A 24742-nucleotide genomic window follows, 5' to 3' on the forward strand; every position below is an offset into this window, starting at 1 on the left:
CTCATAAGCCAAGGAGACAGTGGGAGGCAGATCGAGCTTGAAGAGATTCAAGAGTCGATTGATGAAGGAACCTCTACCGCTGGCACTCAACCCGAGGAGGAAACTCCGGTTGAACCGATTGACGAGTCCTTACCTCTTAGACGTTCCGAAAGAGTTAGAGTTCAACCCCAGTTTTATGGTTTTCATATTACTACCGAAGGGTACACGTATATTAGTGATGGTACACTAATAAATCTAGATGAACCTAATAGCTATAAGGAAGCCATGGCAGGCCCGGAGCCTGCAAAATGGAAGGAGGCAATGGACAGCGAGATCCAATCCATGTATGACAACCAAGTTTGGAATTTGATTGATAATGTGCCCGGACGTAAGTCCGTTGGGTGCAAATGGATCTTCAAGAAGAAGACCAACGTGGATGAAAATGTACACACATATAAGGCGCGATTGGTTGCGAAGGGCTTTACTCAAACTCCCGGAGTTGACTATGATGAGACCTTCTCACCAGTTGTGAAAATAAAGTCTATTAGGGTGATGCTAGCCATTGCTGCATTTCATGATTATGAGATATGTCAGATGGATTTCAAGACCGCTTTTCTTAATGGAAAGTTGGTTGAGGATGTTTACATGGCTCAGCCAGAGGGGTTTGTTGATACGAAGCATCCGAATAGAGTATGTAAGCTTGAGAAGTCCATTTATGGACTTAAGCAAGCGTCTCGCAGATGGAATCTTTGCTTCGATGAGAAAGTTAAAGAGTTTGGATTTGTACGAAGCAAAGATGAATCATGTGTATATGTCAAAGCCAGTGGGAGTATAGTTAGCTTCCTCGTTTTGTATGTCGATGACATACTACTCATAGGAAACGACGTCTCGACACTGCAGGAGGTTAAGTCCTGGCTCGGGAAGTGCTTCGCTATGAAGGACCTCGGAGAGGCTTCCTATATTTTGGGAATAAGGATAGTGAGAGAACGAAGTAAAAGACTAATAGGACTTAGTCAGAACACTTACTTGGAAAAGGTACTAAAACGTTTTAGTATGGAAAATTCGAAGAAGGGATAATTACCGATACAGAGTAATGCCAAGTTGAGTAAGACTCAAAGTCCGAGTACCGAAGCCGAGATAGCAGAAATGAGCCGAGTACCATACGCTTCCGCAGTTGGCTCAATCATGTATGCTATGACTTGTACTCGCCCTGATGTAGCCTTTGCTTTGAGCATGGTCAGTAGATATCAAGGGAACCCTGGCAGAGCCCATTGGATTGCGGTCAAGAATATACTTAAGTACCTTCGGAGGACGAAGGAATGGTTTTTAGTCCTCGGGGGGAGTGATGACTTTAAGGTGCGAGGGTATAGTGACGCCAGCTTCCAGACCGACAGGGAAAACTACCGTTCGCAGTCGGGCTGGGTCTTTACCCTTAAGGGAGGAGCAGTAACTTGGAAAAGTTCCAAGCAGGAAACCGTAGCTGATTCAACATGCGAATCAGAGTACATTGCAGCAAGCGAAGCGTCAAAGGAGGCAATATGGTTGAAGAACTTCATTGGTGATCTTGGAGTTGTGCCTGCCATAAAGGAGCCTATGGAAATTTTCTGTGATAATGAAGGAGCGGTTGCCTTGACCAAGGAACCAAGGGATCATGGTAGATCTCGTCATATCGACAGAAAATATCATTTCATTAGACATCGAGTAGAAGAAGGACACCTCGTGGTTAGGAGGATATCATCAGATGATAACCCAACATATCCGCTTACGAAGGGACTGAGTAGGGTTAAGCATTTGCAGCATGCTAGGAGTATTGGACTGAGAGATGATATCAGATTAGATTAGATAGTTTTGAAACATGTAATAGATAAATGTAATTGACATTTGATGATTAAATAAAGGAGTATTATTTATGAGTAAAGTTACTGTCTTATGTTAATAGTTTAACTATTGTTTCACTTTGCATGTTTTGACTTCCAGAATAAATGAGTTTATTAAGAATAATCGAATTATTCAAACGGTCCACAATCGTTCATATGTTGGAAGTATGTATGAATGAAGATTGTCATGAATTGGTGTGTAGATTTTCTAAATGGTATTAGACATAGCAAAAGTTTGCTACAATGTTCATGAGTGCTTATGAACTAGTTTTGAGCATTGGAATAAACCCGCGCTTGCTGGAATCACCTTATGGAATATGATAAAAAGGGGTGATCGCAAGACGATAATATCATATGGTCTTAAAACCTAGATATATGGTTTGTTATTTGTTGATTACTTGTACATTGATAATGCGAAACTGCATTAGTAAATTGATGTTATAAAACGCATTGTTGTGTGTAGTTGATTAATGAATAAGTAAATGCATATAAGTCGAAGTTTATCTATTACTCTTATCCTAAGAAGGTAAAAGGGAAATCTCGGCCGCTCGATGATTTGATTTGAATTATGTGTCGGGCCCGGTCAGAACTAAATTGATGTGTTCAATTAAGTTCTATGTCGAATAAATCTGAGACCGAGAAACCAAATGCTGGACAAAGATGATTCCATAGAATTGTCCGCATGATATCTAAACAGAGGACTGTACGATCCCTTATCTAAAGGACATGACTGATAAGATCAGAGTTTGATAGCGTCTTTGAGAGCTACGATTGCTAACCGGATTATGCTTATATAGTTACTAGACTTATCCAAGTGGGAGACTGTTGGAATAGTGTCTAAGGTTGCAATTATATTAGGCAAGTATTTGACCCGGTTGTACATGGTCCTTTTGGGTTGCCTTCACCATAGCAACTTGACAGGATGATTTATAATGAGAGAAGAAATATTATTAATATATTATGAGAATAATATAAGGAATAATAATATTGTTGTTTGATTAATATAAGTCATAAATTAATTAGGAATTAATTTGGTGACTTAAAGAGATTAATTGAATAAAGGGGCATAAACTGTCAATTGTATGATAGTTGTATTTTGGGCTATGATTCCTTATGAATAAGGGAGTGGACGATTTTAGGGTTAGGATAGGCCTAGAAATCGTCCAACGCTTATCAATAAGGAGATTGGATTGCTTAGGGCTTAAGTTATCCAATTAGGGTTTAAGGGTGAAACCCTAGGAGACTCACTAGTATAAATAGACCCTTAGGGCTAAGGAAATCGGTACACTCTTGCTTTGAAGAAACCCTGGCCGATTTCTTGCCCTCCTCTCACTCTCTCTCTCTCTCTAATCATCCTCTTGCTAGTTGGTGTTTGTAAGCCATTAGAGGAGTGACAATTGTGACTCTAAGCTCCAAGGACAAGAAGATTCAAGAAAGCAACTCAAGGTAATCTTCTAGATCTGTTTTTCATATATGATTTGAATTTTATTCATTAGATCTATCAATCAAAGTCTTGGATATATATTGCATGTTTAATTAGAGAAACCTAGATCCAAGCATTAGGGTTTGCATGTGCACATAGGAATGTTCTTATGGCTCAAACCCATCACATACCCCTATAAACTACGCTTTTAAATGTTTGATCAATATTAGGGGGGAAATGAAAGTAAAACACGCGGTTATTATCATGTATAACTTAACGATTCACTATATAAACTTTTTAGCTAAGTAATCATATGTGATTCATAAACTACTACATGAGTATTCTCGTATGACATATATATTTTCAATAACACCTTGACTTGTGGAAGGTGTTGTGAATCTGGCTAAGCTCCTCAGGAAAATCGAACATGTAAGCTACCTTGCCAACCTTGGAAATCACTTGAAATGGCTCGATATACTAGGTCCCCAACTTTCCCCTCTTCATGAAGCGTATTACACCCTTCCAGGGTGATACGTTCAGCAAAACCATGTCGCTGACCTGGAACTCTAACTCAAATCGACGCCTGTCAGCATAACTCTTCGGTCGACTCTAAGTTGTCTGCAGTCTTAGCCTAATCTGCCAAATGAGCTTTGTCTTCTGAAGGACTACCTCAGTCCTTCCCATGACTCTATGACCAATCTTTCCCCAACAAACTGGGGTACGACACTTCCTCCCATAAATGAGCTCGAATGGTGGCACACCAATACTAGAGTGATAGTTGTTGATGTATGAAAACTCAGATAAGGGATGGTAGAAGTCCCAACTCCCACCAAAATCTATAACACAAGCTCCTAACATGTCCTCAAGTGTCTGAATGGTCCGCTCACTCTAATCATCAGTTTGTGGATGATAAACAGTGCTAAGATGCAACCTCGTACCCAGTTCCTCGTCGAACTTCTGCCAAAAACGAGAAGTGAACCAAATATCTCGATTAGATATAGTGGAAAATGGAATACCATGTCGAGCAACAATCTCGCATACATATAAATCGGCCAATTTCTTGGTCCATGAGCTCTCTCGAATGGCTAGAAAGTGGGCGCTCTTGGTCAGCCGGTCCAATATAAACCATATCACGTCGAATCCCTTAGCTGACTGAGGTAACTTGGTGATGAAATCCATATTAATATGGTCCTATTTCCACATGGAAACCTCCAATGGTTGCAACTTTCCATGCAACCTTTGGTGCTCAACCTTGACCATCTGACAGGTCAAGCACCTCTCGACATACCAGGCTATCTCTCTCCCTTCATGTACGGTCAACAATAACTAAGTCTCAAACCCCGATACATCTTGGTGGCTCCAGGGTGTATCGAAAACCCAGATTGTGTGCCTCCTCCAACACAGTCTTCCTGATCCCACCAAAGTTTGGCACGCAAACTCGACCACACCAGGTCAATAATCAATGACTTTTAGTAGAAAACCTGTCAATATTGTCCCTGGTTCGCTCCTACTTCCAGTTCTCTTTATTGACTCCCTCAGACTAAGCCTCCCTAATCAAATCCAACAATGGTGAATCAATTGAAATCCTCATACATGTGCTCTTAATAGTAGAACTAGCCATCTTGCGGCTCAAAGCAACATCGACCACATTCTCTTTCCCTGGGTGATATAGAATCTCACAGTCATAATCTTTGACTAGGTCAAGCCACCTACGTTGTCTCATGTTCAGATTCGTCTGATCCATGAGATATCTCAAACTTTTTTGATTCGTGTAGACAGTACACTGGACCCCATACAAATAATCTCGCTAAATCTTGAGAGCAAGCACCACACTCCCAACTCTAAATCAATGTGTCGGTTGTAACGCCCGCGTTTCCAGGCTAGGCATTATCATTGATGTAATAGTCTAGGTTAACCCTTGTAACTCTTTTTGAAGTATTAATGATGAAATATTTAAGTATTATGTGTTATGTGCTTAATTGTGTGACTTAATTTAATTAAGAATAAAAATAAGCGTCAAAATGAAATTTTAGATAAAGTCGATATCTATGGATAATGTTGTAGGGGTTGAAACGAGGTTTCCGAATATATAAAGAATGCCGAAATCCGAGTTATAACGAAGAAGTTATGACATGTCGAAGTTTCGCGACAGAACCGACACGACCCAGCGCGACGTAAATAGTGAATTTAAGGTATATAGATATCTATCCTTAGTGATCTAAATGAAAATTGAAGATCTCATCGATAGTAGTGCACCGAAGGAAAGACGGACGGAAATGGAGTTCAGATGAATGAGTTATGAATTTCGAACGAAGTTTTCCTGTCCCGGCCTACTAAAGATAATATATAAGTAATATACTTATAATATATTAAAAATAAAGTCAAAATTAGCCAATGGAGTCTAAACGAGAGTTGTAGAGCATAATCTCACCTTCGCGGCGATATAAAGAACGTCGAAAACGGAGTTCGTATGCAAAAGTTATGAATTTCTGAAGTTCGGGGCGCGAAACCCCAAAACTGTCAGAGACCACGACGTGGCAAGCAGTGCCACGACGTGGCAAATCTCCTGTCACCTCCGGAAGGCCCCCAGATGCAACTTGGGATGACGCATGCAGTGACGACCAATCCCACGACGTGGAAAAAGGTTGCCACGACGTGGCAAGGGCCAAATTTGCCCTATAAATAGATTTGAAGGGCCAGCCGTTTTGGGTTGCTATTTTCTCTCTTCTCTCTCCCGTTTTACCTCGATTTGCGTGTCAGAAGTACCCCGAAGCCCCGGTATCAACCCCAAGACCCGAAGCAAGTTCCGAAACCCGAAGATCCCGAGAAGAAAAGAGTTTCCGAGCCGAAGCTCTGCCCGCGAGAAGTTCGATTTTTGTGAAGATCTTCCAGATCTGCTGAGGATTACTACTACTATAAGCCGTAGTGCTGTCCCATCATCTTCTGATCAAGTGAGTGTGTGGTTACTTTATTCTAACGCATAATTATAAAGTATTTTATACGAAATACGTGTTATGTGTATATTTTGTGTTATATGTGTGAATGTATATTCACTCCCTTCTATCTCATGGATCTGATTTGTTTTCTATGAAATACGTGTTATGTGTGTGTGCCTCATCTGTTATGTGGAATATGTATTGATTAAAGCATGCTATACAGGTTTTTAAACTATGTATAAAAATGTATATTTTTATCTACTAATATGTTGGGTAGAACATGGGTAGATAGTTGGTGTGTAATAAACAGATGAGAGGCCTCGTTGTTGTTTGATTAGTCATCTAGCGGAGTTTAGATGACGACCACAGACTTTTATAGACAGTCTTGTGGAACACTAGCAGGTTCGCCACCTGTAGGTGTTAATGAACTTGGGTGTTCATTCGCTGTACTCCATCCCCCTCATGGTTGCCTTATTTGATTTATATTGCTGAGGAACCCCCGAAGCATGTGTTGTCGCCCCGATGAAATATTCTTAGACTAGGTCCCTTATGTTAGTTGTCTTAGGGACATAAAGTGAGAATAACGGGAATGGGTAATTGGGTTATTGTTGGTTGGTGGAAATTAAATATAATTATTTATTGTTGGTTGAAAATCCTATATGCTCACCAGGCTCCCAAGCCTGACCCACTCAGTTTTATTTGTATTACAGGAAGTGGCGCAAGAGCATGAGATGGATGAACCATCAAGTTGTTTTGTTTACAAGTCTGCATATGTATATATTTGTTGAATGACTTGTAGTGTTACCGTTTATGCTTATTGGTCTGTATCGGAACATGACACCCCGAGTTTTGATTATATAATGAAAATACATTTCTTTTATGAAATGCTTTGGTAAACATTGTTTTACCACGTTTTGTTTTTGGGAACAAATTCCGCAACTCTTTCAAATCAAAAGGATTTACTCTGAAATTATTTTAAAAGCATAAATGAAAATCGGTCTTTTCTGGCCGAGATTTTGGGGATGTCACAGTTGGTATCAGAGCATTAGTTTAAGCGAACTAGGAATTTGTAGGATTTCTAGACTTAAACTTAGAATGCTAAGTGGAATTTTGAGATGTGTGTCTGTTATGTTTTAGACACGAGCTCTAGTTTATTTTAGGAAAGTTGCCTAAAATACTTTATGTGCTAAATGTTATATGTTGCCATATATGATATTATTTGTTCGGATCTATGGTCTGTTGCCGACCGGATCTAGAAACTTTATGTGTGTAGGATTCTAAGCGTACGTCTACGATATTAGAACTAGCATGTAAACGTTTCAGAGTGATAAGGATGATTTGAATATCTATCTTGAATGAGGATCTAATTTCACCTTATTCGGTGTGTAGATCAAAAATGGTGAGAACAAGAAGTGGAGTTGGAAATGCTGATGAAAACAGAAATCAACCACCAGTGATTGAACAAATACCTGTCGTAGCAGCAGCACCTGAGCCGATAACCATGGCTGGTGTGCAAATGATGATTCAAACAATGTTGGATCCTCAGATGGATGAAACTAGACGGTTGCTTCAACAGAATCGTGAAGAACTGTCAATTCGTGTGGAAGAGCCTGAATTAAATGAAGGGCACTCGGAAGGTGGAAACTTCAGTGGGTTTGTTGGTCAAGCCAACCCACCGATAGTTAGGCAAAACAACCATGATGGAAGGAATGATGGAATGGGATGCAAGTACAAGGACTTTCTAACTTGCAAACCATCGACCTTCAATAGAAAGGAGGATCCGATTGGAGCTATGGATTGGATCTCCGAAATGGAGTTAGCTTTCATGACATGTGGCTGCAGAGGCAAGTTACAGACTATCTATGCAGTGCAACAATTCCGAGGTGGAGCCGTTCGTTGGTGGAACACTCTAGGGAAGACTTTGAGCCCTAATGAGCCACTGCAATTGACATGGGCATAATTCTTGGTGCAGTTCAAGTGCAAGTTCTGCTCGGCTCAAAATCTGTTGGAACTAGAGAACAAGTTTTTGACATTGACGAAAGGCAGCATGTCAGTTGATGAATACACCAATAACTTCACCGATAAGATGGAGTTTGCCTTGCGTATCGTCCCAGACGAGTTGACAAAGGTGGACCGGTATGCAAAGGGACTCCCATAGGAGTATGAGGTGCCAGTACGTCAGGCACATACTCTAGAGGCAGCTATCTGGGCTGCCAAGTCTGTTGAGAACATGATTAAGGGGAGAACCACCGACAAGGTTGAGGTTGGTGAGAAGAGAAAGTTTGAGGGAACATCTGGTTCCGGTAAGAAAAGAAAATTTTCGAAATCTGATTCGAAAGAGTTTGGTGGAGGAAAAGGAGGCGAAGCGAAGTGGTGTGATAAGTGTAAGAAAAAGCACTTTGGAAAATGTAGTGAGGATGTAACCTGCTACAAGTGCGGAAAAATTGGGCATTTTGCCAATGAGTGTCCGAACAACAAGAGGATGTGTTTTGGTTGTAATGAAGAGGGGCATATTTTGAAAGACTGTCCAAAGAAGAAGGAGGCAGCAAAGCCCAACATTCCACCAAAGCCGAAGGCGAGAGCCTTCCAGATGACACTCGAAGCTATGAAAGATGAAGCTGATGTCGCTTCAGGTACCTTTCTCGTAAACGAATTACCTGCTCAAATTTTGTTTGATTCTGGAGCCAACTACTCCTTTATTTCGCATGAGTTTGGTAGAAAACTAGCCTTGCCTGTTGGTAGACTAGATAATGTTTTATTAGTCGAAGTAGCTAGTGGCAAGATTGTACCTGTTAGCCATCGTATGAAAGACATCTTAATCGACCTTAATGGGAATAAGTTTCATGAGGAATTATTACCTATCGAACTTAATGGTTTCGACATCGTGTTGGGAATGGATTGGCTTAGCGCCAATGACGCCGAGATATTGTGCAAGAAGAAGATAGTTAAAGTAAACCCGCCTGGGAAAGATTCGTTTATGGTGTATGGGGACAAACGCAGAGTAAATTCTGAAATCATTTCCCTAATGAAAGCCAGGAAGTGTTTGACCAAGGGATGTACATCATATTTAGCATTCGTGATCGATGCTAAGAAGGAAAAGAAGGTGATACAGAGTATACCAGTGGTGTGTGATTATCCGGAAGTATTTCCCGAAGATCTTCCTGGATTACCACCTGATAGACAAGTGGAGTTCAAAATAGACTTGTTACCAGGGACCACGCCAATAGCAAAAGCACCTTACCGATTAGCACCGACGGAGATGAAGAAGCTAATGATGCAACTTCAGGAGTTATTGGACAAAGGTTTCATTAGACCTAGTTCATCACCCTGGGGAGTTCCGGTGTTATTTGTGAAGAAGAAAGATGGAAGTATGAGAATGTGTATCGATTACAGAGAGCTGAACAAGGCAACAATAAAGAATAGATATCTGTTGCCGAGGATTGATGACCTATTTGATCAATTGCAAGGTTCGAGCTATTTCTCGAAGATCGATCTTAGGTCAGGATATCATCAGCTAAAAGTAAGAGAGCAAGATATAGAGAATACTGCATTCAGAACTAGATATGGACACTACGAGTTCTTGGTTATGTCGTTTGGACTAACCAATGCTCCAGCAGCGTTCATGGATTTGATGAATAGGGTTTGTAATCCGTTCCTTGATAAATCAATGATAGTGTTCATAGATGACATTCTGATTTACTCGAAAAGCCAAGAGGAGCATGGCAGACACTTGCGAGAAGTGTTAGAAGTTTTGAAGAAGGAGAAGTTGTATGCGAAGTTCTCCAAATGTGATTTTTGGATTCGTGAAGTCCAATTCTTGGGTCACGTGGTCAACCAAGAAGGGATAATGGTCGATCCAGCAAAGATTGAGGCTGTAATAGAGTGGGAACAACCAAAAAGTCCCACGGAGATCCGAAGCTTTTTAGGATTAGCCGGATATTACCGAAGGTTTATCCAAGGCTTTTCTTCGATTGCTACTCCATTAACAGCTTTGACCCACAAAGGAGCTACTTATAATTGGAGTGATAAGCATAAAGAAACATTCGAGAAGCTAAAGAAGAAGCTATGCGAGGCACCGATACTTTCTCTACCCGATGGAGTTGAAGACTTCGCTGTTTATAACGATGCGTCTGGGGTTGGATTGGGTTGTGTTTTGACCCAAAGAGATAAGGTGATCGCATATGCGTCTCGACAGCTGAAAGAGCATGAAAAGAACTACCCGACTCACGATTTGGAGTTGGAAGCGGTAGTTTTCGCTCTGAAAATATGGAGGCATTACCTCTATGGCACGAAGTGCAAAATTTTTACTGATCATAAGAGTCTCCAATATCTCTTTAGTCATAAAGAATTGAATATGAGACAACGACGCTGGCTAGAATTACTCAAGGACTATGACTGTGAGATACTTTACCACCCCGGTAAAGCTAATGTTGTTGCTGATGCTCTCATTCGGAAAGTCAATCTTGAAAGGAAAAGGCCAAGAGTGTTGAGAATTGAAGTTGTCTCGACAATTGTGGAAAGTATAAAGAAAGCTCAAGAGGAAGCTTCCGAGAAGAATGACCGAAAGGAGGAACGTTTGGGCAAAATATTGGTGTTCGGTGTAAACAGTCATGGACTGAAGGTGTTCCAAGATCGGATTTGGATACCTAAGACAGGAGGAATCAGAGATCTTCTGATGGAAGAAGCTCACAAGACCATGTACTCGATTCATCCTGGTAGCACTAAAATGTATAGGGACCTGAAACCTTACTACTGGTGGCCGACGATGAAGCTTGATGTTGCAAAGTATGTGGCTGAGTGTGTGACTTGTGCGAGAGTAAAGACAAAACATCAGAAACCGTACGGGAGTTTAGAACCATTGCTTGTGCCTATGGGTAAGTGGGAAGACATTGCGATGGATTTTGTCACTAAGCTGCCCAGAACAACGAATGGTCACGACATGATTTGGATGGTCGTTGATCGATTCACTAAGAGTGCACATTTCATAGCAGCCAAGGAGAAATGGTCTATGGAGAAGCTTGCGAATTCTTACGTGAGGGAAATTGTGAGGCTTCACGGTGTTCCGTTAACGATTGTATCGGATCGTGATAGCCGTTTCACCTCAAGGTTTTGGAAAAGTCTACAAGAGGAAATGGGTACCAAGTTATGTTTAAGTACAGCTTACCATCCGCAGACTGATGGTCAGAGTGAAAGAATAATACAAACACTTGAAGATATGTTGAGAGCATGTACCTTGGAATTCCTAGGTAATTGGGATGAACATTTACCAGTGGTAGAGTTTTCCTACAATAATAGTTTCCACTCGAGCATTAAGATGGCACCTTATCAAGCTTTGTATGGACAGAAGTGTCGTACGCCGTCTTGTTGGCTTGAGGCTGGGGAAAAGCAGTTTATGGGTCCCGAGATGGTTCATCAAACTGCTGAAAAGTTGAAAATAATTAGGGAAAGAATGTTAGCAGCTCAGGATCGTCAAAAGAGCTATGCTGACAAGAAGCGAAGACCGATGACTTTTGAAATTGGAGATTCGGTTTTTGCTTAAAGTCTCGCCGTGGAAGGGGCTTATAAGATTTGGTAAAAGGGGAAAGTTGAGTCCAAGGTTTATTGGACCGTTTAAAGTTCTTCAGAGGATTGGGAACCAAGCTTACAAGCTTGAATTGCCCGAAGAACTGAATGGAATTCACAACACTTTTCATGTGTGTTATTTGAGGAAGTTCACGGGAGAAGTTCCCGATATAATTCCAATTTCTGAATTGAGAATTGATGAAAACAAGAGGTTAATTAAAGAACCAGAGGCAATTGTTGACCGAAAGACTAAGAAGCTTCGACTCAAGAAGGTCGAATTAGTGCTTGTCCGTTGGAAACATACGAATGGGTCAAATCTCACTTGGGAAATGGAGAGTGATATGTTGAGTCGTTATCCGCATTTGTTTGTTGATGTGTGATTCCGGGGACGGAATCATCCTAAGGGGGAGAGAATTGAAACGCCCGCATTTCCAGTCTAGGCATTATCATTGATGTAATAGTCTAGGTTAACCCTTGTAACTCTTTTTGAAGTATTAATGATGAAATATTTAAGTATTATGTGTTATGTGCTTAATTGTGTGACTTAATTTAATTAAGAATAAAAATAAGCGTCAAAATGAAATGTTAGATAAAGCTGATATCTATGGATAATGTTGTAGGGGTTGAAACGAGGTTTCCGAATATATAAATAATGCCGAAATCCGAGTTATAACGAAGAAGTTATGACATGTCGAAGTTTCGCGACAGAACCGACACGACCCAGCGCGACCCAGCGCGACGTAAATAGTGAATTTAAGGTAGATAGATATCTATCCTTAGTGATCTAAATGAGAATTTAAGATCTCATTGATAGTAGTGCAACGACGGAAAGACGGACGGAAACGGAGTTCAGATGAAGGAGTTATGAATTTCGAACGAAGTTTTCCTGTCCCGACCTACTAAAGATAATATATAAGTAATATACTTATAATATATTAAAAATAAAGTCAAAATTAGCCAATGGAGTCTAAACGAGAGTTGTAGAGCATAATCTCACCTTCACGGCGATATAAAGAACGTCGAAAACGGAGTTCGTATGCGAAAGTTATGAATTTCTGAAGTTCGGGGCGCGAAACCCCAAAACTGTCAGAGACCACGACGTGGCAAGCAGTGCCACGACGTGGCAAATCTCCTGTCACCTCCGGAAGGCCCCCAGATGCAACTTGGGATGACGCATGCAGTGACGACCAAGCCAACGACGTGGAAAAAGGTTGCCACGACGTGGCAAGGGCCAAATTTGCCCTATAAATAGATTTGAAGGGCCAGCCGTTTTGGGTTGCTATTTTCTCTCTTCTCTCTCCCGTTTTACCTCGATTTGCGTGTCAGAAGTACCCCGAAGCCCCGGTATCAACCCCGAGACCCGAAGCAAGTTCCGAAACCCGAAGATCCCGAGAAGAAAAGAGTTTCCGAGCCGAAGCTCTGCCCGCGAGAAGTTCGATTTTTGTGAAGATCTTCCAGATCTGCTGAGGATTACTACTACTATAAGCCGTAGTGCTGTCCCATCATCTTCTGATCAAGTGAGTGTGTGGTTACTTTATTCTAACGCATAATTATAAAGTATTTTATACGAAATACGTGTTATGTGTATATTTTGTGTTATATGTGTGAATGTATATTCACTCCCTTCTATCTCATGGATCTGATTTGTTTTCTATGAAATACGTGTTATGTGTGTGTGCCTCATCTGTTATGTGGAATATGTATTGATTAAAGCATGCTATACAGGTTTTTAAACTATGTATAAAAATGTATATTTTTATCTACTAATATGTTGGGTAGAACATGGGTAGATAGTTGGTGTGTAATAAACAGATGAGAGGCCTCGTTGTTGTTTGATTAGTCATCTAGCGGAGTTTAGATGACGACCACAGACTTTTATAGACAGTCTTGTGGAACACTAGCAGGTTCGCCACCTGTAGGTGTTAATGAACTTGGGTGTTCATTCGCTGTACTCCATCCCCCTCATGGTTGCCTTATTTGATTTATATTGCTGAGGAACCCCCGAAGCATGTGTTGTCGCCCCGATGAAATATTCTTAGACTAGGTCCCTTATGTTAGTTGTCTTAGGGACATAAAGTGAGAATAACGGGAATGGGTAATTGGGTTATTGTTGGTTGGTGGAAATTAAATATAATTATTTATTGTTGGTTGAAAACCCTATATGCTCACCAGGCTCCCAAGCCTGACCCTCTCAGTTTTATTTGTATTACAGGAAGTGGCGCAAGAGCATGAGATGGATGAACCATCAAGTTGTTTTGTTTACAATTCTGCATATGTATATATTTGTTGAATGACTTGTAATGTTATCGTTTATGCTTATTGGTCTGTATCGGAACATGACACCCCGAGTTTTGATTATATAATGAAAATACATTTCTTTTATGAAATGCTTTGGTAAACATTGTTTTACCACGTTTTGTTTTTGGGAACAAATTCCGCAACTCTTTCAAATCAAAAGGATTTACTCTGAAATTATTTTAAAAGCATAAATGAAAATCGGTCTTTTCTGGCCGAGATTTTGGGGATGTCACATCGGTTAACCACACACACTCTATTGATCTATGATTAAGATCAAGCTACTCTTTGCCACACACTGTCAGTCCTAGATTAGTGTGTCAGTTAACCACACACGCTCCACTAACGACTTAACAAGGTGCAAAGGGAAATTTCATGGGTTAGCACCAAATTCACATTTTTCCTAAGTAACCAAGATTGATAACTTATAAGTGTTTAATTACTTGGTATTTTCATTATACTTTTAATGAGAATTAATGTCCTATCCTACACATTCGGTTAACGACCCTCCACCAGTCAAGGAAGCGGTGGGTGAGAGTGGACACCCATTAAACTGTCATTTTATAGGCAATAACCTTATACCCCCTTTATAGACCGGCTTCATGAATGAGGCCTACTAACGGTAAGACTGATTTGTCTTATACATACATATATATATATATATATATATATATATATATATATATATATATATAATTATTAAACTTATAATAATATAAAGTATAAGGGTAGAATTTTAATTTTTAAAACTCTAGGGTTTGGAACTAAAGTATTCAAAATTGAGACTTTACAAATTCCAAAACTTGAGGGCAAGTTTTGAAACTTGTCAAAACTTTTCATTTCTCTAACTTATGAGCTTAATGAGGTTTTTATGGAAAAAGTTTTCAAGTTCCATAACTTGAGGACTGTTATGGAAGACCTTAAAACCATTTAAGATGACTTTTAAAATGAGACTCTTGAAATTCCAAAACTTGAGGATAGACCTGGCAAAACATGACACGACACGAAAACCCGACACAAAATTAGCGGGTTAGGGTCAGAGATTTCAACACTTTTATGTAAACGTTTTGACACGACACGACACGATAATTAAACGGGTATGGTTAGGGTCAAGACTTTAAACTCGAAGATGACTCCGTTTAATTATATATTATTTATTATAAATTTTATATTTTTATAAATATATTATATGTTATAGACTTATAGTGGGCCAAACTGGTGGTTGTCGAAGTCAACAAAACTAATAACCCTAAATCTTACACACTAAAATAATGTATAGTGGTAAAGGGGTCGAATCCACGGAGATTGGTTCAATTTTATAACTCTATGAAAAATCTCTTTGTAAAAATACTTGTAAAAAGAAAACAATAAAAATAAAAATGTGGGGGGGGGGGGTGTTTTGAAATACTTGAAACAAACTAGAATTAAACTAAGATTTAAATCAACAATTTCAACAAAAACAAGAGATTGATGTAAAATCAATAAGAGAAAGATGGTTGACTTGAGGTTTCCTCACTTTGACTTTTTGATGAACATATCATTAAAATCCAATGGTGCAATAGTTGTTGTAAATCCTTAATTTGGTTATAGTAATCCAAAAAGCTTGAGATTACCTAGACTTTTCTTAGATGTTTAAATGGTTAGAGAAGCTCATAACAATTTCCATAGTCAAAGTCACCAATTTCATGAAGCATGTAATTATTAAAAGTCAACTAGCATTAAGAATTTAAAAGTCACCAAATCCAAGAGGAGTCAAAAGCTTCCACAACCATGTTGGAGAAAATGTTTTTATGATTGTGTGAAGTAAGACTAACATAAAAACCACTTGTTGCTTGCTAATTTGAAGATCCTTTACTTAATCAAGAAATTAGCCAACTAATCACCACAAACATGTTTAAACTCATGAATAAAAACATATAAGTAATGATAAGATGTTAAAACACAAAACATTCTCATAAAGATTCAAACAGAAGCTCATGGAGTCTTCAACATTCAACAATTAGTCAAAGGATTCCACCAAAGTCAACCACAATTTGTCTAGCCAAGCATGGCTAAACTTAAGAAACCAAAGTTAATAAAGATTGTACCCAACATTTAACAAGAATCAAGAGGTGAAATGATGAAGTTCTTGAGGGTTCTTGGCCTTCAAAGTGCTCCAAAACTCCAGAGAGAATGCGTCAAAATCTGATGTCAAAGATAAGGATAAAGAGGCACACCAACCTTCCCAATATAGAGCTCTCAACAAAATCCTAAAATTGCCTTTTTAGGATTCCACGCGGGTCACGTGGAAACCTTACGCAGGCTGCGTGACTGTGACAAATTTTGGGCTTTTTCAAGTCTTGGGCCCCTACAGCTATTTCATTGGCCCAGTTCGAGTCTAATCAGCCTCTATCCCATTTTTATTCAAGATTTCATCAATTTATCCCAAATTGCCTCTCCAAATCACTCAAAGCTTCCGCAAAATCCCGATCATTGATCTCCGCATACTTGAAAAATCTCTCGCGCCTTGCAAATTTAAAATTCAAATCTTCCAAGCTTTCCAGCAATTGACAAGCCCACTCCGTGAATCACCTCCATAGCCATCAAGCTCGAAATCCCCATTGCCCTTCAAGTCCAATCGCTTCCCAAAAAAAATCCTGCTCCGCTAGTCTCCAAAAAATCTGCAATAATGCTCAAGAAACTAGAAAGTACCCGAAATAGTCATAAAATAACAAAAAGGAAAATATGCATGAAAATTAACTAAAATGCGAATGAAATGTGCTAAAATAAACTATAAAAAGAAGTAAATAAAATGAAGCTATCACAAACTCAAGAATTAGAAGTAATATTCAAATTTTCAAAGTTATTTATTTTTAGGCATCCTCACCACTTATCCCTTTGCTCCCCAACTTTAACTCTTTTTATTTTTCCTTCTTAACTTACTATAAAATTTTTCATTCTATCTCACAACTCCAGTATTTCAATTTTTCCTTTTTGCCTCCACAAAAATAAACGGGTTGACACGGCACGACACGATAATTAAACGGGTCAGGTTAGGTTCAATCCCTTTCAACCCATTTAATGTCTTGACACGACACGAAACGACACGTTTGCCAGGTCTACTTGAGGACAAGTTATGGAGTTCATAAAAAAACATTTATGAAAAACTTTTCATTTTCCATAACTCGAGGATAAGTTATGGAATTCATAAAAGGCATTTAGATCAAATATTTAAATTAACACAATAATCAAATAATTCTTCTATGATCTACATTAAACTCATAAGTCAAGATAATTCACATCTACTATTTACAAGAAATTAGTCTATCATATAAACTAATACAAATCTTGAAACTATGACAATTATCTTTTAATTGAACAAGCATGATCATTACCTTATGAAAAAACACATTTCATGGTTCAAAAAACAGTTTGGGGGTAATGATCCTAATCCAATTTCTAGTCAAAAGTCGAAATCTGCCCACTGGAGCACCGACTCGACGAGTACATGAACTAGACTCGTCAAGTTGGCCATTTTATGAGGGGACTCGGCGAGTTCACTGGGCAGAAGGCAGAAAATTCGATTATTTCACTTTGAAAACAAATAAAAACATAAAGTATAATAGAAAACAATCTTAGGCTCTAGTACCACTGAAGAGTTTTAGTATACTACAACATCCTATGGTGCATATACAACCCTAAAAGCTTTGGATCTATGTTTTCTCTAGTTATACATGTAATATTTTTTTTTCCAAAGATTTAAGCCTACAAATAGCATGGAATTGACATAAACAACATAAAATACTAGTTAGGAGTTTACCTCTTTATGTAACTTGTAGAACTTGTTATATTTGGCCTTTAAGAACTTAGCGCCCCAAGTATGACACCTCAAATGGTTCACAACACAACTTAGACAAAGGATGACTTTTTAGAGATTTTATGCATGCTAAAATCAGTTATGGTCTTCCAAAGATCACTAGGGTGGTAATTATAGTAGCCTACGGTCTTCTTATATAGTGTGGCTAGGATTAGGGTTACATCCATGTAAACCCTAATGTGAATTGACTTTTCATCTTACTTAGGATCCATGGGTTAAAACCTCCATGGACTACCATATTGGTTTAGCCCATCCTAAATAACCATAAGCCCACACCATAAGAATGATTGATTTACCAAATCAATCCCCTTACATTCAATTAGTCTCTTTTGATCAGTAAATTAATTCCAAATTAATTCTTGATCAATACTAATTAAATAATATGATTTCATATTAATATATTAGTAAATCATAAATAACCTCTTCTCAAAAGTTCATCCTATCAAATTGTCGTGGTGATATGCAACCCAAATGCACCATGTTACTCTCGTGTCGAATACATACCAATTATAGTTATGGGCTTAGACACCTAATCCAAAAACTTCCTCGCCCGGAATAACCAGTTCTCCCCCACTTGGGGTTCGAGCCCTCACTAAATGTCGCTCACAGTCAATCATGACCCCATTGGTGTTGGATTAGGTGTCTAAGTTCATAAATATTATGGGATGTACTTGACCCAATCAACATGGTCCATTTGGGTTGCATATCATCATGCATTTGGATAGACTAAAATGATGTAACACCGTAAAAATTTAAAACAATTTTTCATTTTTCAAACAACATAAAACTCATATAATATTCTCAAATCTCATTTTCATCAAATGTCATCATAATAAAACATATCCCAAGATCACAAAATACAATCCTCTGTCAGTGTGTACAGATCATGTCGGCGCCTTCCCGCGATCCTCACTAGTACCTGATACACATTACACATAACACTATAAGCATAATGCTTAGTGAGTTCCCCAAAATACCACATACAACACATATTAGCCACTCAAGGCTATAACTCTATATGACCCTCTGGTCAATGTGTCTCAGTGGGACCCTTCAGTCCCATATCTTTGTGGACCTTCTGGTTCTAACTCTGCGGACCTTTCGGTCCTAACTCTGTAAACTCTGAATCATACATAACACAAATCACATAGAAATCACATCATACAAAAAGCATACAAGATACTCTATCACATAACTCTAATTACCACTCTTTGGTAAAGTATAGTGAGAAGACTCACCTCGGGTAACTCGGATGATCTCGAACTCGAAATAATGATCTAGCCTCTGCCTAATCACATAAAATAAATTATCCTAATCGATACAGCTCTCAAAGGCTAGACCAGTCCCTCTCTAAATTCCCTCAGAATGGTAAAAGACCATTTTACCCCTCAACTGGCTCAAATGTCCAAATATTGACCAAACCCTAAAAGTCAACAAAAGTCAACAGAGGGTCATACGTGGCACGTACTAGCTCTTGTACGCGGGGCGTACTCCGGCTATCCATAATCGGGGTCTCAAACCCTTACGAGGCGCGTTCTGAGATTTATGCCCAGCGTAAGTCTCAGTTTCATGCTCTTATTGATTTTTGGTCTTAAACGGTTAATACATAAGCTCAAATTCCAGATCTGACTATTCTAAGGGCAGTTAATCCATAAAGTCGAAACCTTTAAGCCTTTGCATGGCTGTAAAGGCCTCTAATCACTCTAAACACCTTTCCTCTTTCCCCCTTAAGCCTATATCTCATGCATGACTTAATATTCACGTCCAAGATTGGATTTTTATGGTCCTACAACACATATTACACTGGAATAGGGCAGATCTAAGCTTACGGAGACTCTTTGCTCATAAAGTCTCCACCTTGGAACCAAAAACCCTAAAAATGTGTCCATAAAGCACAAATCAAAGATGACAAGGAAAGCTTTGAGCTTTTTACCTCCAAGTGAAGCTCCAACCTCTGTAGAACTCATATCTAAGCTTGTCCTCCAAATTCTAGCTTCCACAATGGCCTCCTCTTCTCCTTCACCACCATAAAATGGCACTTTCAAGCTTAAGAACACACACACAAGCTTATAACGGGTTTTTGCTCTCTTAGGGTTTCACTCTCTGCAATATGGTGGCTGGGGTAAGGGCCTTATCATTCCTTTTATAGCCCTCAAGTCTCATTTAGGGTTTTGCATCTGAGCCAGTTACGCCCGACGTAACTTTGGTACGCCCAACGTACCTATTAGAGTCCGCGTCCAAATTAAGCGCATGAGTACGAGCAGCGTACTCTTAAGTACACTAGCGTACTCATTTGCAACATTTTCCACTCAAGGGCTAAACTTGACAACTTGGAAAATAAGAAGGGTTAAATAGATGTACCTGAATTTCGGGATGTTACAATTCTCCCCCACTATAACCAAACTTCGCCCTCGAATTCTCACGCCGTAAACAACTCCGGATGCTGCTCCCGCATCTCTGCCTCCGCCTCCCATGTGACATCCCAAAAATCACGGCCAAAAAAGACCGGTTTCATGTATGCTTTTAAAATAATTTCATAGTAAATCCTTTTGATTTATAAGAGTTGCGGAATTTGTTCCCAAAACAAAATATGATAAAATAAAGTTTATCAAAGCATTTCATCAAGAGATGCATTTTCATTATATAACAATATTCAGGATGTCATGTTCCGATAAACAGACCAAAAGCATAAACAACAAAAGATAGACCATACAACAGTTACATATAACAACTGGTCTAATATCAAAAGATCTTGATAAGTCATCCAACTTATGCTCTCGCGCCACTACCTGTAATACAACAAAACTGAGTGGGTCAGGCTTGGGAGCCTAGTGAGCATATAGGGTTTTCAACCCACAATAAATAATTATATTTAATTTCACCAACAATCCAACAATAGCCCGATTACCCATTCCCATTATCCTCACTTTACATCACTAAAACAACATCTATCTAGAGGGACCTAATCTAGGATTTTCATCGGGACGGACATTACTGCTAAGGGGTTTCCTCAACAATAGATATCCTAAAGGCAACCATGAGGGGTATAGAGTACACCGATGATCACATCGTTCACAACACCTACAGGTTATGAGCCTGCTAGCGTTCCACAGGACTGTCTAGAAAGAGTCTGTTGTCGTTATCCATACTCCGCTGAATAACTAGATCAACAACAACAACATCGAGGCCTCTCATCTGTTTATCACACATCAACTATCTACCCATGTTCTACCCAACATATTAGTAGATAAATATATATATATATATATATATATATATATATATATATATATATATATATATATATATATATTACATAGTTTAAAACCTGTATAGCATTCTCATTCAATACATATTCCAAACAACAGATGAGACACATACACATAACACGTATTTCATAGAGAATAAATCATATTTATGAGATAGAAGAAAGTGAATATACATTCACACATATAACAACAAAATATACACATAACACGTATTTTATATAAAATACATCATAATTATGTGTTAGAAGAAAGTAACTACACACTCACTTGATCAGAAGATGATCGGACAGCACTACGACTTGCAGAAGTAGTATTATTCAGTAGATCTGGAAGATCTTCACAAAAACCGGGCTTCTCGCGGGCAGAGCTTCGGCTCGGGAATTTCACTTCTCAGGATCTTCAGGGCTTCGGGGCTCGGGAATGATATCGAGGCTTCGGGATATAAGTTGCACACAAAACAATGCAAAACGGGGGAGAGAAAAAATATTTTGGCAAAAGAAGTCGGCTGCCCTCGCATGCCTTTTATAGAGGCTGAAGCCTCGCATTACGCTGGGCGTAATGCTTTACGCGGGGCATACTGCGAAATGTCACTGCATGCGTCATCGGAGCACTCGAGTGCGAGGCAGGTCATGCTTCGGTGTACGCTGGGCGTAGTTCTGATCAGATTGGTGACTGCTCCAGATATACATCCGAATCAAAGATTAATTAATATATATTAATCATTTAAAAACTTCATAAATTCATATATTCTTCATACGAACTCTGTTTTCGACGTTCTTTATATCCACGCGTAGGTGAGACTACGCTCTTCAACTTTCGTTTAGACTCCGTCGGCTAATTTTGATTTTATTTTTATTATTTATTTTTAGTAGGCCGTGACAAGAAAACTCCGTTATAAATTCATAACTTCTTCATCTGACGTTCGTTTTCGTCTGTCTTTTCACCAATGCACTACTATCAACGAGGTCTTCGTATTTTACGTCATTCAGCGTCGTGCCGGTTCTGTCGCGAAACTTTGACAAATCATAACTTCTTTGTTATAACTCGTATTTCGACATTATTTATATATTCGGAAACCTCGTTTCAACTACTACAACATTATCCATAGACATCAGCTTTATCTAATACTTCATTTTGACGCTTATTTTTATTCTTAATTAAATTAAGACACACAATTAAGCATAAAACACATAATACTCAAGTAATACACTTCTATTATTTCAAAACGGGTTACAAAGGCTACCTAGAATATTATATCAACATTAATGACAAGCCCAGAAACACAGGCGTTACAATTCTCTCCACCTTAGAATGATTCCGTCCCCGGAATCACACACCAACAAACTGTCACACCCCAAAACCGAAACGGCGGAAACGTTCTAGGGTGGATGACGTCATGTCAAGTATCACAACACATGCATTATAGTAATCAAAGTACAACAACCATTGCATTAATAGTAATAGTTTTACATGATTTACATAACAATACAACATAGTAATACATGTAATAATATAAGAGCAGCTTGGCACAAAACCGTCTTCAATAGAAGCTCCTCGAATGTACCTGTCTAAAGCTGACCTGAGAATACAAGTTATTTGAAAAGCGAGTATTAGCATTTTTACAAATGTTGGTGAGTTCATAAGTAATTAGTGTCATTTTATCCAAATAACTTTAATAAAAGTGGTAGTTTTAGAGTGTCCATTACATTAGTGTCTTTTCCAGAAAATCCTATATTTTCTTTAATAAAAGCAGTCTTCTACCAAGACTTGACGGAGTTATGTGGTAAAAAGTAGTTTTTCCCTTAATCGCTTTCACTATCAAAATACAGAATCTGATTATTAAAGAAAGTAGGAGAAATCAGGGAAAATAACATATGTCTCAGCAGTGAAGACTGCTGACTAAAGCAAGAGGAATCATAGACTCCAGGAGAGTATCGAACGAACGACATGCCTGGCTCAGTCTAACAAAAGAGACACAGACCCCAGACGGTACCAAATGAAAGGTACGGCTAGCAAGGTCTAAAAACAGAGGATACAGACCCCAGACAGTATCAAATGTCTAAAACAAGAATACAGACCCCAGACAGTATCAAATGAAAGATACAGCTAGTAAGGTATAAAACAGAGGATACAGACCCCAGACAGTATCAAATGTCTAAAACAAGAATACAGACCCCAGACAGTATCAAATGAAAGATACAGCTAGTAAGGTCTAAAACAGAGGATACAGACCCCAGACAGTATCTAATGAAAGATACAACTAGTAAGGTCTAAAACAGAGGATACAGACCCCAGAAAGTATCAAATGAAAGATACAGCTAGTAAGGTCTAAAACAATAATACAGGCCCCAGACAGTATCAAATGAAAGATACAGCTAGCAAGGTCTAAAAACAGTGTGACTCTGAGAGTGGGTTTCCAGCATACAGTGTAAAATACAATGTAAAATACCGTTACCTTAAGGCCATGAATTATAAGGTAACCTGCGATACTCGTAACCATACTAACCGACACTAGAGTACCTGACGCCCTGCAAGCGTCTATATAAAATATGACATTTGTCACCCCTTGGCTTGGTAGGCCGTGGACTGTAGCTAGCAGTCAGGGTGCGGGGGTGTCAATCCTGTATAGATCTATACACACAATGTCCGCTCTCCCTACAGGAGACTCTGGTTACCAACTAGAAGACGGAGAAGGCCGTGTCCCGAAGATGCATCCCAAATAGTGGGTAGTGGGTTTCCAATATAAGTGTTGGACTAGCAGTAGAGACTCATAACCGAACTGACTAATGTAAACCTATATGTCCATGCTTGTATACATAATATATACAACTAATGATCAAACGACCTTCGGACGGACATCCGATCCCACCAGACCACATCTCAACGAAGAAAAGGAAATAGGGCGAACCAGGCTTCCTAAGTCCCTCAATCATTATTTATATGCATCTATACAAGCACAGGCATACATCTAACTACGGCTGAGTGTTTAACAAGTGGAAACGTATCGTGAAGTATAACCGAATCGTGATGTGTAAACGAACAGTGTGGAATAACCGTATCGTGAAGTGTAAGCGAACAGTGTGGAATAACCGTATCATGAAGTATAAGCGTTAACAGGTATAAGTGTATCACGAAGTGGAAACGTTATCAAGTAGGAGTTTAAACTAAGTAAAAGCGAAGCAGCGGTATCTAACAAGTAAGAGTATACGACATGAAAGAGAACTTTGATGAAAACCTTGGAAAAACCTTTATACTTAAGAAAATCACAACTTGGTATTCTTTGGTAAAATAAGTTTGAAAACCTTTAGAAATTCTTTGGAAACCTTTCATAAACCAGTTTAAAATGAACTTTGATAAAAACAGTATAAGTAAGAGTTTTGAACAAGTGAAAACATTTTAGAAAACCATTTATAGTATCCTACTCGGTAAAACAGTTTACAGTGTGGTAAATCCTTGTGCATGCGGGTTATCAATCACATGTGATTGATATGATAACTGGCATGTTTAAATTTTATTCCCCCCTTATAAAACATGTAAAACATTTA

The sequence above is a fragment of the Lactuca sativa genome, chromosome 9 (genome assembly GCF_002870075.4).
Source record: "Lactuca sativa cultivar Salinas chromosome 9, Lsat_Salinas_v11, whole genome shotgun sequence".
NCBI classification, from domain to species: Eukaryota; Viridiplantae; Streptophyta; class Magnoliopsida; order Asterales; family Asteraceae; genus Lactuca; species Lactuca sativa.